This window comes from Solanum lycopersicum, chromosome 3, assembly GCF_036512215.1.
Source record: "Solanum lycopersicum chromosome 3, SLM_r2.1".
NCBI lineage: Eukaryota > Viridiplantae > Streptophyta > Magnoliopsida > Solanales > Solanaceae > Solanum > Solanum lycopersicum.
In genome coordinates, this window is record NC_090802.1 from 16,732,620 (window position 1) to 16,746,899 (window position 14,280).

Sequence of the window (14,280 nt, forward strand, 5' to 3'; positions counted from 1 at the left end):
TCTGCAAGATCATTTTTTTATTTTGAGCAACAACTGCGTTTGGATGGTGCTTGCATTTAAAATTGTACAGACATTGTATTTAGAGTGTGCATTATGAGGTGTTTTAATGTAATATTTAGTAAGAGAATTATTAATTTAATAAAATGGAAGGGATAAAGAGGTATATTTCAGAGGTTTAGAATTGAGTAGAGGGACCTGTGGTTTTATCTATTTTATTTTGGTTAAGGTAATGGTGTCACAGGTTCATCAGATTGATTAAAAGTTATTGGATATGACTTGATAAAAGAGTGTATATACGTTCAACTCGAGTATGACAATAAGTTTTTTTGAGCTTGTGAGATCAGGATTAAGTACTATTAAATTTTTAGTGAAGGATATGGTAAGATGTATGAAGATACGTTTAATGATGCGCGAAGATAAATAAATTCCTAAAAATCTTCAAGGTATGAGCTAATGTTGATAGATAAGAGGATTGAATTACACAATTGAATTTACAATTCAATTTTTAAATACATATATTTATAAGTCTACATTAGTGGTGGTATATTTATCAAGGTATGGATTGGTAAAGTAAGAAATGATTAAGTCAAAATTTTTGTTACTTTTCTTTATTAAGGGGTTTCCCGTAATGTTTTGACTTAGAGGCTAAGATAAAAATGTCTAGGATTTTTGGAACAAATAATAATAATAATAATAATAATAATAATAATAATAATAATAATAACAATAATAATAATAATAATAATAATAATAATAATAATAAAATAAATTGGTAAGCGAGTCAGCAAAAAGGAACAAGAGTATCTCGTATGGAATATTTCAAGATATTTAGAAGTTTATGTCATGAAATGCTTAATAGGAATAGATATAGTCATAGTTTAAACATGTATGCGATATGAATACTTTGATACTAATGATGGTTTGGGAGTAAGGTAGATGATCAATGTTGGTAGGATATTTTATTTATATTAAAAGTGTTGAATTCAGTGGATGTGAGATATGTTAAACCAAGTATTTTTGCATTTATAGTAGGGACTAAATTAGAGATTGTAGGTAGCTGACAAATCAAAGAGATAAAGTCGGATGAATAAAATTGTTTGATATGGACAATATGGAAGGAGTATCTAGAGTTATTCGACCTGTATTATGTATCGATTATTTGATTGTCCTCTTGGGAAAGCGGAAACCTTGTTTAGAATTGTTCATCTTGTTACGAAAGATTTGGTGTTGTTTGAGAAAGTTAAAGTATACTAGTGACTTAACACAACAACTTTGAATATGAGAATGTATAAGCGAGCGACCAGTTGTTCGATAGACATAAGATTTATCTCATCAGGGATGTCATGTTTTGGCTATGTGTGATTGAACGTGAGGACCATTTGGTCTAGTTTTGTCTTTCTTTTGGTTTTTCTATGATAGCTACTAATCTTGCATTTCGATAGTATTGTTAGAAGTTTAGTATGCTTGGGTGTATTACTCGATGGTGGTTACTTGATCTTTTCCATATTTGGATCAAATGAGTTTTATTTTCCTAGATGACTACTTAATGTCTAAAGATCATATTTTTATAGCTTAAGCTCGAGGAAATGTTTGGTTGTGAGAATGTATTCTTGATAAGATCTATGATGGTTTGTGCATTATGAGTTGTGGTGGATGGTTTAGGAATACTCCTGGTTTTAGACAATATTGATTTACGATTATATCATGATTATTTTAAAAAATATATATATTTTGTCATGATTGTTGTGTCAAGGTCTAGGGGAAGAATCGATCAGGTGAAGAGTAGTTCACTAGGTAATAGTTTTGTTGTTAGTTGAGTTAATACAAAACGATATCATTGGAGTATTAAGATGGCTCCATTTGAGGCATTGTATGGGAGGAGGTGTAGATCTTGAATTTGTTTGTTTGGTACTTTTGAGGTGAGATCTTGGGTACTAATATTGTAAAGGAATAGTTGAGAAAACTATCCGTTTTACCCTCGCCTTCTTTTGATCATTCGAGTATGAACGATAGATAAATTGGTATCTATTGTAACAACCCATTTAGTCGGTTTGAGCCCTAAAAATTTTATTTGATAAGATACTTTTCGATAGATTTTATATGGGTGTTCTGAACTATTCATAATTATAATTATGAAATTAGTGGGGTGGGTTTCATAATTTATATAGTCAGTGGTTAAAGGAAATAAATTAAAATTAATATTGGGCCACTTTTACACCTTTATAATTAGTTATATTATAGTTAGATTGATAAATAATCTGTAGAAGAAAAAACAGAGGAGAAGAGGAGAAACGAGAGCGCGGCGTGAAACAAGAAGTGAATTGAAAACTGTTGCCTTCAGGTCTCCAATTCTTCTAGTAATAATAGTAGTATTAAATTATGTTTAGCTTGATTGGTTATAGATGTTGATGTATTAATTGCTATTTGAAAATTTTGAATACAAAAGTGAGGAACAATGTGGTGTAATAGCAATTATAACATGTATCATATATAATATATTATAGATATGTGAGCAGATTCCCTCCACATTAGGATTGGTACTATTGATTAGAAGCATTGGCCGTGGCCTTAATTTTGGTAATTTACTATTATTATAATTATCATTATATCATTATTATTAGTGTATATGTTAACCTAGGAGATACATTTAATGTAGTGATTTTCTGGATTTTTGGGTGAAATTGAGAAAGAAATAAACTAGTTTTAAAATGCATTACGTGATATGCTACTGATCTTAGAAACTGGTGATTTTCGGTTACGAATAGTTCTTGTTATCAAAATTATTATTGTTAATATAGATGGATATATATATATATACTTATTACCTAATTTATAATTTAATATGAAACAAATTAAAAATATACATATATAATAAAAATTAATACCTAAGGAATTTATGTGTTATGGTAGTGGGAAATTGGACGCATTAAGTTTTGTATATTTAATGCATGCATGTGCTATGCTTCGCAGGTGCTATAGTTGGGTTGTTGTCAGTCCGTAGATATATATATATATATATATATATATATATATATATATACTTATTACCTAATATATAATTTAATATGAAACAAATTAAAAATATACATAAATAATAATAATTAATAACTAAGGAATTTATGTGATATGGTAGTGGGAAAGTGGATGCATTAAGTTTTGTATATTTAATGCATGCATGTGCTATGCTTCGCAGGTACTATATTTGGGTTGTTGTCAGTCCGTAGCCACAAGTTTTTTGACTGTGGCTTTCATAGATTAGTATTAATATTTTATTTTTGCATTATAAACTTATATTTTGATATATGAAAATAGATAATTAAATATTAGGTGTATCAAATTATTTAAATTCTATTAAAGTTATGTTAAATGGGGGAATTTAGAGTTACCTTTAGGTTTGAGATTTAAAAATTGATTATATAATTAGATGAGTGATTGAATCTAGGCTGAACATTGAGTAAATTGAGTGTTTATAGATTCGTTTACTTACAAGTTATACATATGTATATACTTGATAGATTGAAAAAATTCGGAGGCAATAAGGAAAAGAAGGTCATTGGAGAAGTAGTTGCTTGACTTCGATTCTTCGGTGGAGGTAGGTTATGGTTTATACTATTTGATAGTAAACTCTTAATAGTGATTGATATATATTGAATGATATTGTGAAGTTTTCTATGTACTTGATTGTATGATTGTGTGGCTTTGTTGTGTGTTTTGTGATTGGTCTGAAATCCTGAGACCGTAGAATTTATATTCTTGAATCCTCTTTATCGAAGTGATGCCTTGAATAAAGAAAGCAGGATGAAACATTGTTAATGAATGGAAAAGTGGTGATACTAAATGATAAACTAATGATATTTTAGGATCGGAGTGTCACGTTCCGACACAATATTCTTGGATAAGAGTGTCACGTTCCGACACGTATTCTTGGATTGGAGTGTCACGTTCTGACACGGTATTCTTGGATCGGAGTGTCACGTTCCGACACGATATTCTTGGATCGGAGTGTCACGTTCGGACACAATAATGTTAAAGTAAACATATATTGAATTAATGGAAGATACTCAATCTCAAAGACTATACTCGGAAATGGTTTGGTTTGGAGGAATGAGTCCTCATGTGTGATCTTGATACCATTGACTTAATACGTGCTTACTTTATTGTTATTTACACTTGTTCATGTTGTTTGTTGCTTATCACATATTAAGTGCTAGAGTTGAGTTCATTCTATTTTGGGTTGACCGATGGTACTTACTCAGTACATGTTGCCTCGTACTGAGCCCTACTTGTTTTCTTCTTTGTTTTCCTTTTATCAAATGCAGCGAGTGTACCTATGACTTCTAATTTCCTTCAGCTCTAGCCAGCCTCCAACATATGAAGTTCCAGGGTGAGTTATCCATTCAAGCTCGTGTTGGAATCTCTCGGTCATGACATGTTGTCCTATACTTTCGGACACATACCATTTTATTCTTTTATTTTAGTGTATTCGATATTCTTAGACTTAGTATTGGGATTAGATGTCCTTGATGTGATAACTATCAGATTTTGGGATGATAAGTATTAAACCTTAGAAACATATTTAGATTGGTTGCTTAGTATCTTTTGGAGCTTCCGCATTATTCATATATATTATTTATAGTTGAACTATTGGTATATGTTGGGGTTTAGATGTGTTGGTTCGTCCACCTAAGGAGGTAGGTGTAGGTGCCACTCACGAATCATTTTGGGTCAAGACATTAATGAGATTTAGTTGGTGAATATAGTGTTGGAATTAAGTTTAAACTATAAAAATTAGACTTGAAAAGTTATTAAATTCTTTAAATAAGTTAATTTTATTTATTTGGTGAATATAGTGTTAGAATTAAGCTAAAACTTTAATGACCCAAAAAAATTATTTTTTTGAAAATTCTAAATTATTCTTTTAACTTTAGTTAATTTGTTGATGGGTAATTATAGACAATTAAATTAATTCAAAGGTAGTGAAATAAAGTGATAATTTACTTAAGACCATGTACTATTTAACTCATATATTAAAATAAGAAGTAGGGTTTAGTATTTGAGTCCTCAATTTTAGAGAGAAACAAAATAAGACTAAAAGGCGATAGACGAATGCAAAGGGACGACGTGCACTTCTTCACGTCAAAGATTAGTGAAACTCCCAACTCTTATCCTTTCTATGAAATAATATTATGGCAGTGATATTAATATAGTAATATTATTAAAGGGAAATGGGTGAATGTCATAAAATATTTGTAGGCGTTGTTTGGCAAAGAATAAGACAAAGAATTTTTTTTATCAATAAGCTAAGGCTAACAATTTAAGAATGGGAATTAATGATGCAAATGATTGATGATAATTATGAGAATATTGATGATATGTTTTTTATGTTAGTTTAAAAATACTTTAGTTTGCAGGAAAATGATTTCCTGGTCCAAGGTTTCTAACGACCTAATTCAATTTTTCGTGAAGAATCTTCTTAAGCTTACTATATTATAATTCAAGTTTTAATAGGTTGGTATGCACAGTTAAATATTAGATTTATGATATTATATGAATACCATTTGAATTGTGATATCAAATAAAATTGGAACTTAATCTTAAGTTTGAAAATTGGTAAACATGAGAGTTGACATGTTAATTGACACAAAGATAGAAGAACTTGGTTATGTATTTTGAGTGGGTTTTTGAGTCTAGGCTAAAACTATAATAATGTGGGCATTGTTACTTTTGAAACCTTATTGTGAATATATACTTTAATAGACTGCGTCGATTCAAAAGCTCAACAAAAAGGGAAGGCTCAAGTCCCGAAGTGATCGTTTGACTATTTGAGGCAAGTGGATTTCTAAACCCTTGTTAAGTGTATGAAATGCGTGTATTTCCTTGTGGTATATGTTTCGGAGTAACGGGATTGGTGATGGATTGACTTGTCTACATTGATTAATTCTAATGATGAAAAAAGGGTTAACAAAAGGCAATGTGATCCATTGTTTATGTGTGATGTGTTGAGAAGGGGTTAAAGACTTGTTTAATTATTGTTGATGTGACTTCATGTTTGTGTGGTTGTGAAGTGTGCGATGTTATGAAAATGGTCATCTCTTCATTATTTGTGTGAACTTTTCATCTGCATTATTCTGAGGCATTGGTTGTGACAAGTGTTATGTGTATTAATAAAGAATGAGTACTTAAGAGGATGTACCATTTTGAGGGACGTATCGCGCGCCGTGATTGATACTATCTTTCGAGGGACGTATCGCGCGCTGCGATTGTTACCATTATCAAGGGTCGTGTCGTGTGCCGCGATAGATGCATGGACAGATATGTCCCCCATGGGTCCCAGACTGAGAGACAGCGGGTGTGTATCACTAGATAAGACGTTCATGATTATACTTGACATTGCATTCCATTACATTTCACATATTTATCATTAGTGAACTTGATATCGTGTTTTGCTGATCTTCTGATTGCCATTCTGAGGAACTTGTGATTGATCAACATTGAGCTTTTTATCGTGGATACATAATTTGTTGAAGTATTGTTGTTGAGGATATATATTTTTTTTAAAGTGTTGTTGTTGAGGATATATAATTTGTCTAAGTGGTTTTATTGAGCTACGTGCTATGTAAACTGTGAGTTGTTAGGTCGGGTTGATTTTATTGTAGATTGTAGTTGTTGAGGTTCGGTTGGGGGTGGTAGGAGTACTCATATTTTATCCCCATAGCTTGTGTTTAGAGTTTTACTTGCTGAGTACCGTCTGGTTTGGTACTCACCCCTTGCTTCTACAAATTTTTTGTAGGTTATGAGCCTGGATTTTTGTTGTACTTGTCATTCTCTTCTCTTCCCAAGCTTCTTGGAGATCTGTGAGGTAGTTGTTTCCATCTGAGCAGACTTTATTCTCCTTAATTATGATCTTTTTCTATTCTAGAAAAAATTACATTTGATACTTGAGTTTTCTTTTGAATCAATTATAATATTTTAGAGGCTTTTACACGTGACTACCAGGTTTTGGTTTTTTTTTATCATGTTACTTATATTTTATTTCCGTAGTTTATTATAATGGTTGAGCTTAAGGCTGACTTGTCTTGGTGGATAAGACGAGTGCCATTACTTCTATTTTTGGGTCGTGACAAAATGGTATCAGAGCCCCATGTTCATATGTGTTTATCTTTGAGAGACTATAATGACTTTTAAGAAAATCTTCACCTCTTGGATCACTATCGTGTGTACTTGGTCCCATTTGATTTTAATCGCTCCACTCCATTTCCTCTTATTTATGTGATGACTCGTGCTTAGCTCCGTATGTGAATAGTTGACATTTCATATATTTTTTTGATGTAGATATACTATTAAGGGGGAAATTATATACTTATGAAACAAATGTGTGATCATATTTGATGGGATTTAATAAGGTTAGAATTTCTACTATAATTGTATCAATGCTTGCATGGTTAGAGTTATGCAGTGGGCTACTTTTTATATTGACCTGCCATATGAAAGAACACATATAACTTGGGCTAGATACGAAACTAATTTGGTAGTATTTTACCGCTATTTGATAGGTAGAAATGTGTGACCTGTTCGGATATGATTTTCCCTGTAGGAATAATATGTTCTAGTGGTGGATCATACATTTTTCTTACGGTGTGATATAAGTGGTATATTGAGACAAATATGTTGATTGTAAAGTGTGAATACTAACTACTTAAAGATTTAAAGTTGTATCAGATGCTCGTATAATTAGATTCAATGTTACAATCATATTTGAGAAACTTACTAGTTTGTTACTATGAGTGCTTGAGTTAAAACATTGTTATAAAAGATATTTTAGTGGTGGATTGTTTGTATGGTATTAATATTCTAATTTATGGAGTGTATCTCGAGGTTTCTAAATGAGAAGTAGTCCACGGGAATGGATAGATACCAAAATGAAAAACTTATGGGTAAGAAAAGTCGCAAAGTGTATACTTGTGTAAAGATAATTGAAGATTTTAATAAGAAAATACATATAAAATTGGGTTAGTTTTGTGATTTTTTGTTGGTATAACGGGATATAAGGTGTCATATTAATGAAAAAGTTCACTTTATGGTGATGACAAGAGCTAATTGAGCATGATGATAATAAGAGTTCATGATTAATTACACAATTATGCAACTATATGATAGAGATGGCTTGTTAAATAGTTTTTTAATGATAGTGACGACCTGCGAGTATTTATCATTATGATCTGCTCCTATTTGATGAGTTACGTTGTTGTATGGAAAGCTATAGGAGGTGCTGAGACTCTGCTTAAATAAATCGTAAAGAGCTAGAGTCACAAATAAAAAGAATTTGTGGGATCTAGTTTAGTCATTGAAAGGAGGTGATCGAGAACAAAAGATATTTACTTTTAATGCAAGTACAAAAGATATATCTTCAGATGGTAGAAAATGAAGTTTAGAGACGTGTGGTCTCATATGTTTTGCTTTACTTATGATATCAGTGTCACAGGTTCATCATATTGTTTAAAAAATATTGGATAAATTTTGGGAAAGAAGTTTACATACGTTCAGCTCGAGTGTGATGAGAAGTTTTCTTTTGTTTGTGGGTGTGTGATTTTGAGTTTGGTTATAAGTACGGTTGAATTTTAGTGAATGATAAGATAAGTTCGATGGAGAGGTGATCAATGATAAGCTAATAAACATGAGTTCATAAAAATCTTCAAGGTATGAGATAATGTTGATAAAGGATTGGGTTACACAATTAAATTCAAAAAAGAATTCAAGTTTTTCATGGTGAAGGTTGTGGTAGTGTGTTTTGTTAAGATATGGATTGGTAAGGTAAGAAAGGATCGATTACATTGAGTATAAAATAGTTTGAAGAACTTAAAAGTTGAGTAGTCTAGGTGGTTACTTTTGATTGTTAGACCAAGGAGGTTTCACATAATGTTATAGTTTAGAGGATAAGGTAAAAATATCATGGGTTGTTGGTTAAAGGATAAGATTGGTAAGCGAGTCAACCAAAGGAACAAAAGTTTGGTGTATTAATGAATTTAAGATATTTAGAATTATGTGTCATGGAAAGAATCTACAAAAGTTAAAGAATGAGACTTCTCATATAAACCCCTGGTTTGTAGTTGAATTATTTTTTTATTTTTGACTATCAGTTTAGATATGACTGTGAGATGTGAAATAGTTCAGTATAGACTTACTAGGGATTTATAAATAGTTTTTTTTTGAAGATTGAGTTTTAATTTGGATGAAAAACGTGAAGTGTGTAAGATTATTGATTGTATGTAAGATTATTGATTGTTATATGGAGCTAAATGGTCCAGATTATGATATGTGACTTATGGATACACAACAATATGGACCTACAATTATACCCGATATTGAGGGAATTGAAACTACTATTTTTAAGAGGCGATATAGATTGTTATAATGTGTTACATGGGCATTTGATGGCGAGTAGAGTATATGAGCATATCGTATACAAAATTATTTGAGTAACTAAGAATTTCTCTAGTTTTGACATGAGGTATATGATGATGTGAATAATATTTGATATGTGAGAGATTGTGTGAAGTTGACATTACGGGTGATACAACTATCATACCTAGAAAGGAAAATAATGTTAAATTTCAAACTAGTGCTATCAATCTTAAGGGTGACTCATATCTGTTATGAGATACTTACGTGAAAAAAGAAAAAGAAAAAAAGGGAGCCACAGTTTGAAAATATTAGAGGTGACAATGGATTTACTAGAAAGACTTTGATAGTAGTGATTGTTGAAGTGTAAGGTAAATGGATAGTGTAGTATGATGTTTGTTGGTATTTAGAGTGTTAGCTTAAGTGGGATACCATGAGAAGTATGTGAAAGCTGATGAATCATGTATTTGTAATATTGTGATGGAGATAAAATTGATTGATTGTGGGTGGCTAAAAATTGAGAGATTGAGTTAGATGAATGGAATTTTATTGATATGGACACTATGGAAAGAGTATCTTTTGTTATTCGAGCTTGATTCTATATATTCTTATGGGACAACCTTCTTCGTTCTGGACATGATTTTATTATGATTGACACATGTATTTCACTTCTATGAGTGTATATCCCTAGTGGTGGATCGGATGTACCGATCCTCTTATGTCCTCTTGATAGGGTGAGATCTTTAGGCAAAGTTATTTCAATTATGATAGATTTAATGTCGTTTGGGATAGTTTAAGTATACTAGTTGTTCTACCTACACGACTTTACTTATGAGAACTTATAGAAGAGATTTCGTGAATTGTTACAGTTATATAATAGTGTTGTTAAAGATTCTGCATCCTAGAGTGTATCACTTGTTGGGTGTTTACTTGATCTTCTTCTTCTTTGGGTTAGATAAGTTTGATTCTCGTTTGATTAGTACTTTATGTCTAAAGAACATAATTTCGTAACTAAAGTCATGGAAAGATTGTGTTGTAAAAAGGAAATTTTGATAAGATGTATGATCGTGTGTTCATTATCAATGTCTGCTAGTTGATTCATGCTCACTTCTGGTTGTAGTCAGTATTGATTCTGATGATTATGTGAAAAAAAAATATTCGTAACGATGGTTGTCTTAAGGTCCAATGAGTTTTAGTTAGATTAATTAATGTGTCAGTCTAAGACTTAATAATCACTCCTTATTTGTAAATCTTTCAAAATTTAATTAAAAAATTAGTTCTTAATAGTTGATCTTGAAGGAATGATTTTAAGGATGAGCTTACTTGGAGGGATGAACACCAAATACTAGGTCATAACATAAGATTTTGGTAATATGGTTATATTTTCTTCTTCTTCCTTATGTTCGAGGACCAACATAGTTTTTAGTGGTGGATAATGTAATGACCCAAAAAAATTATTTTTTTGAAAATTCTAAATTATTCTTTTAACTTTAGTAAATTGGTTGATGGGTAATTATAGATAATTAAATTAATTTAAAGTTAGTGAACTAAATTGATAATTTAATTAGGACCATGTACTATTTAACTCTTAAATATTAAAATAAGATGTAGGGTTCAATATTTGAGTCCTCAGTTTTAGAGAGAAAAAAAAGACTAAAAGGCGATAGACAAATGCAAAGGGACGTCGTGCACTTCTTCACGTCAAAGATAAGTGAAACTCCCAACTCTTATCCTTTCTATGAAATTATATTATGACACTTATATTAATATAGTAATATTATTAAAGGGAAATGGGTGAATGTCATAAAATGTTTGTAGGCGTTGTTTGGCCAAGAATAAGGAAAGAATTTTTTTATCAATAAGCTAAGGCTGACAATTTATGAATGGGAATTAATGATGCAAATGATTGATGATAATCATGAGGATATTGATTATATGTTTTTCTTTATGTTAGTTTTAAAATAGTTTAGTTTGCAGAAAATTGATTTCCTTGTCCAAGGTTTCTAACGACCTAATTCAAATTTTCGTGAAGAATCTTCTTAAGCTTACTACATTATAATTCAAGTTTTGATAGGTTGGTATGCACAGTTAAATATTAGATGTATGATACTATATGAATACCATTTGAATTATGATATTCGATAAAATTGTAACTTAATCTTAAACTTGAAATTTGGTAAACATGAGAGTTGACATATTAATTGACACAAAGATATATGTCACGATCCAAAACGAGTCGTGAGTAGCACTCACACTTAACCTACTAGGTGAGCTAACTAACAGATTTAAACCCCAACATTTACCAATAGTTGAACTATGAATAAGAAAAATAATGCGGAAGATCCAAAATTTATTAATGTAACAATTAAATAAGCTTATAAAGTTTAACACTTATAATCCCCAAATCTGGAAGTCATCACATCAAGAACATCTATCCTCAAATTTCCAAGTCTAAGAGTATATGAGAAACCAAAATAAGTAAAAAGATGGTCCATGTCAGAAATTCAAAGGCATCAAGACGTGAATGAGAGAATCCAGAACGAGCGAGGAATAATAGCTCACCCTTAACTCTGATGTGCTGGAGGATGACTAGAGTTGAGGGCGACTCGAAGTCGATGTATACTTGCTGCACTCCACAAAAGAACAAAGAATAAAATACAAGTAGGGGTCAGTACAAGGAACACGTACTGAGTAGTTATCATCGGTAAACTCAAAATAGAAATCAATATATATTGAATAATAAAATAAAATCAACTACGATACTTAACAGGTGGCAAACAATAAACACATGAACAGTCGACAACAACACCATAATAGGTACACCAGCAATCACAACAACAAGCACACCCATGAGGACTCATGCCTCCACACCATACTCATTTGGAAAACAGGTTCTTTGAGATTAAGTATATTTTGTTACGTCAAGATTCCTTTCCATTAATATTATTGTGTCGAAACATGACACTCCTATCCCATATATCGTGTCGGAATGGACACTCCGATCCCATAATATCATGTCGGAATGTGACACTGCGATCCAATTATCTCATTATATTGTATCATCAAGCCTTCATTATGCAAGGCGTTATTTTAATAGAGAGGTTTCAAGATTAGAAATTGAAAAGTCTCATAATTTTAGGCCAACCACAAACCACACAATCAAAACATACAACCACAAAATCAAGTACATAGGAGACTTTACAATATCATTCAATACATATCAATCGCTATTTAGAGTTTATCTATCACATAGTAATAAACCATAACCTACCTCCACCGAAGAATCAAAGTCAAGAAACTAGTCCTTTAATGCCTTTCCTTTCCTTATTGCCTCCGAACTTTTCCAAACTATCAAGTATATATAAGGTGTAAGTTCAAAAAAGTCATAAACACTCGGATTATTCTGTGTCTAGCCTATACACATAAATTCACCTAATTCTGTAATTAATCTCTTAAAGTTTATGCCTAATGGTAAGTCTTAATTCCTTGGAGAACCACAAATTTAATGAAATTTAAACATTATGATACACCAAATAATTATTTACCTATCTCAATATATTCAAATGTAATTTATAATCTCAGATAAATACATTAATACCAGAAGTTTGAAGCATACTGTAATGAAACTAGCGTCGGTCCACATTGAATTGTGCACTCATACGTGAACTGTATAACCAAAGACCTCAACTTACATGTTGCCTCTATATTATATATAATAATAATATTTCTAGTGCTCAAAACGATAAAAAAATTATTGTTACAATAGATAAAAATTTACCCATCGTTCGTCCTCGAACGATCATAGGAAGAAATGCAAGGGCGAGAAAGAGTACCTAAGTTAGTAAAAAGATGTGGATATCTTTCATGCATATCAGTCTCACTCTCCCAAGTGGACTCTATAACTGGCCGATTCTTCCACTGAACCTTGATAGAAGTAATCTCTTCTGATCTCAATTTGCGGACTTCTCTATCTAGAATAGCAATAGGCTCCTCCTCATAAGACAGATTCTCATCAAGAAGAACTGAATCCCATCTAATAATATAATTTCCATCCCATGGTATTTTTTCAGCATAGACACATGACATACCGGGTGCACTCCTGACAACCTTGGAGGCAATTCCAATTCATAGGCCACCTTCCCCATGCGCTGCAGAACTTCAAATGGACTGATATACCTCAAACTAAGCTTACCTCGCTTACCAAACCGAATTACACCCTTCATGGGTGAAACCTTCAACAAGACTTGTTCACCATTCATAAAATCCAAGTCACTAACCTTTCGATCTGCATATTCCTTCTACCTATTGTGAGCTGCTAAAAGCTTTTCTTGAATAAATTTCACTTTCTCTAATGATTCGCTCAGAATATCATTACCCCAAGGTCTAACCTCAAATGCATCAAACCAACCAATGGGAGACCTACATCTCCTCCCGTACAGTACCTCAAATGGGGCCATATCAATACTCTAGTGATAGCTATTGTTGTATGAAAACTCTGGTAAAGGTAAAAATTTATCCTAATGACCACCAAGTTCTAACACACATGCACAAAGAATATCCTCCAACACATGAATCATTCGCTTAGACAGACCATTGGTCTAAGGGTGAAATGTAGTACTAAGATCAAGTCTAGTACCTAATTCAACATGTTATGTCCTCCAAAACATAGAAGTAAATTGCGTACCTCTATCTGATATTATGGAAAGTGGAACTCCATGCAATCGAACAATCTCAGAGACATACAGTTTGGCTAACTTCTGAGCTTTGTAAGTAATCTTAACCGGAATGAAGTGAGCAAATTTAGTTAACCTGTCAACAATTATCCAAATAGAATCAAACTTACCCAATGTCATTGGAAGACCAACTACGAAATCCATTGTA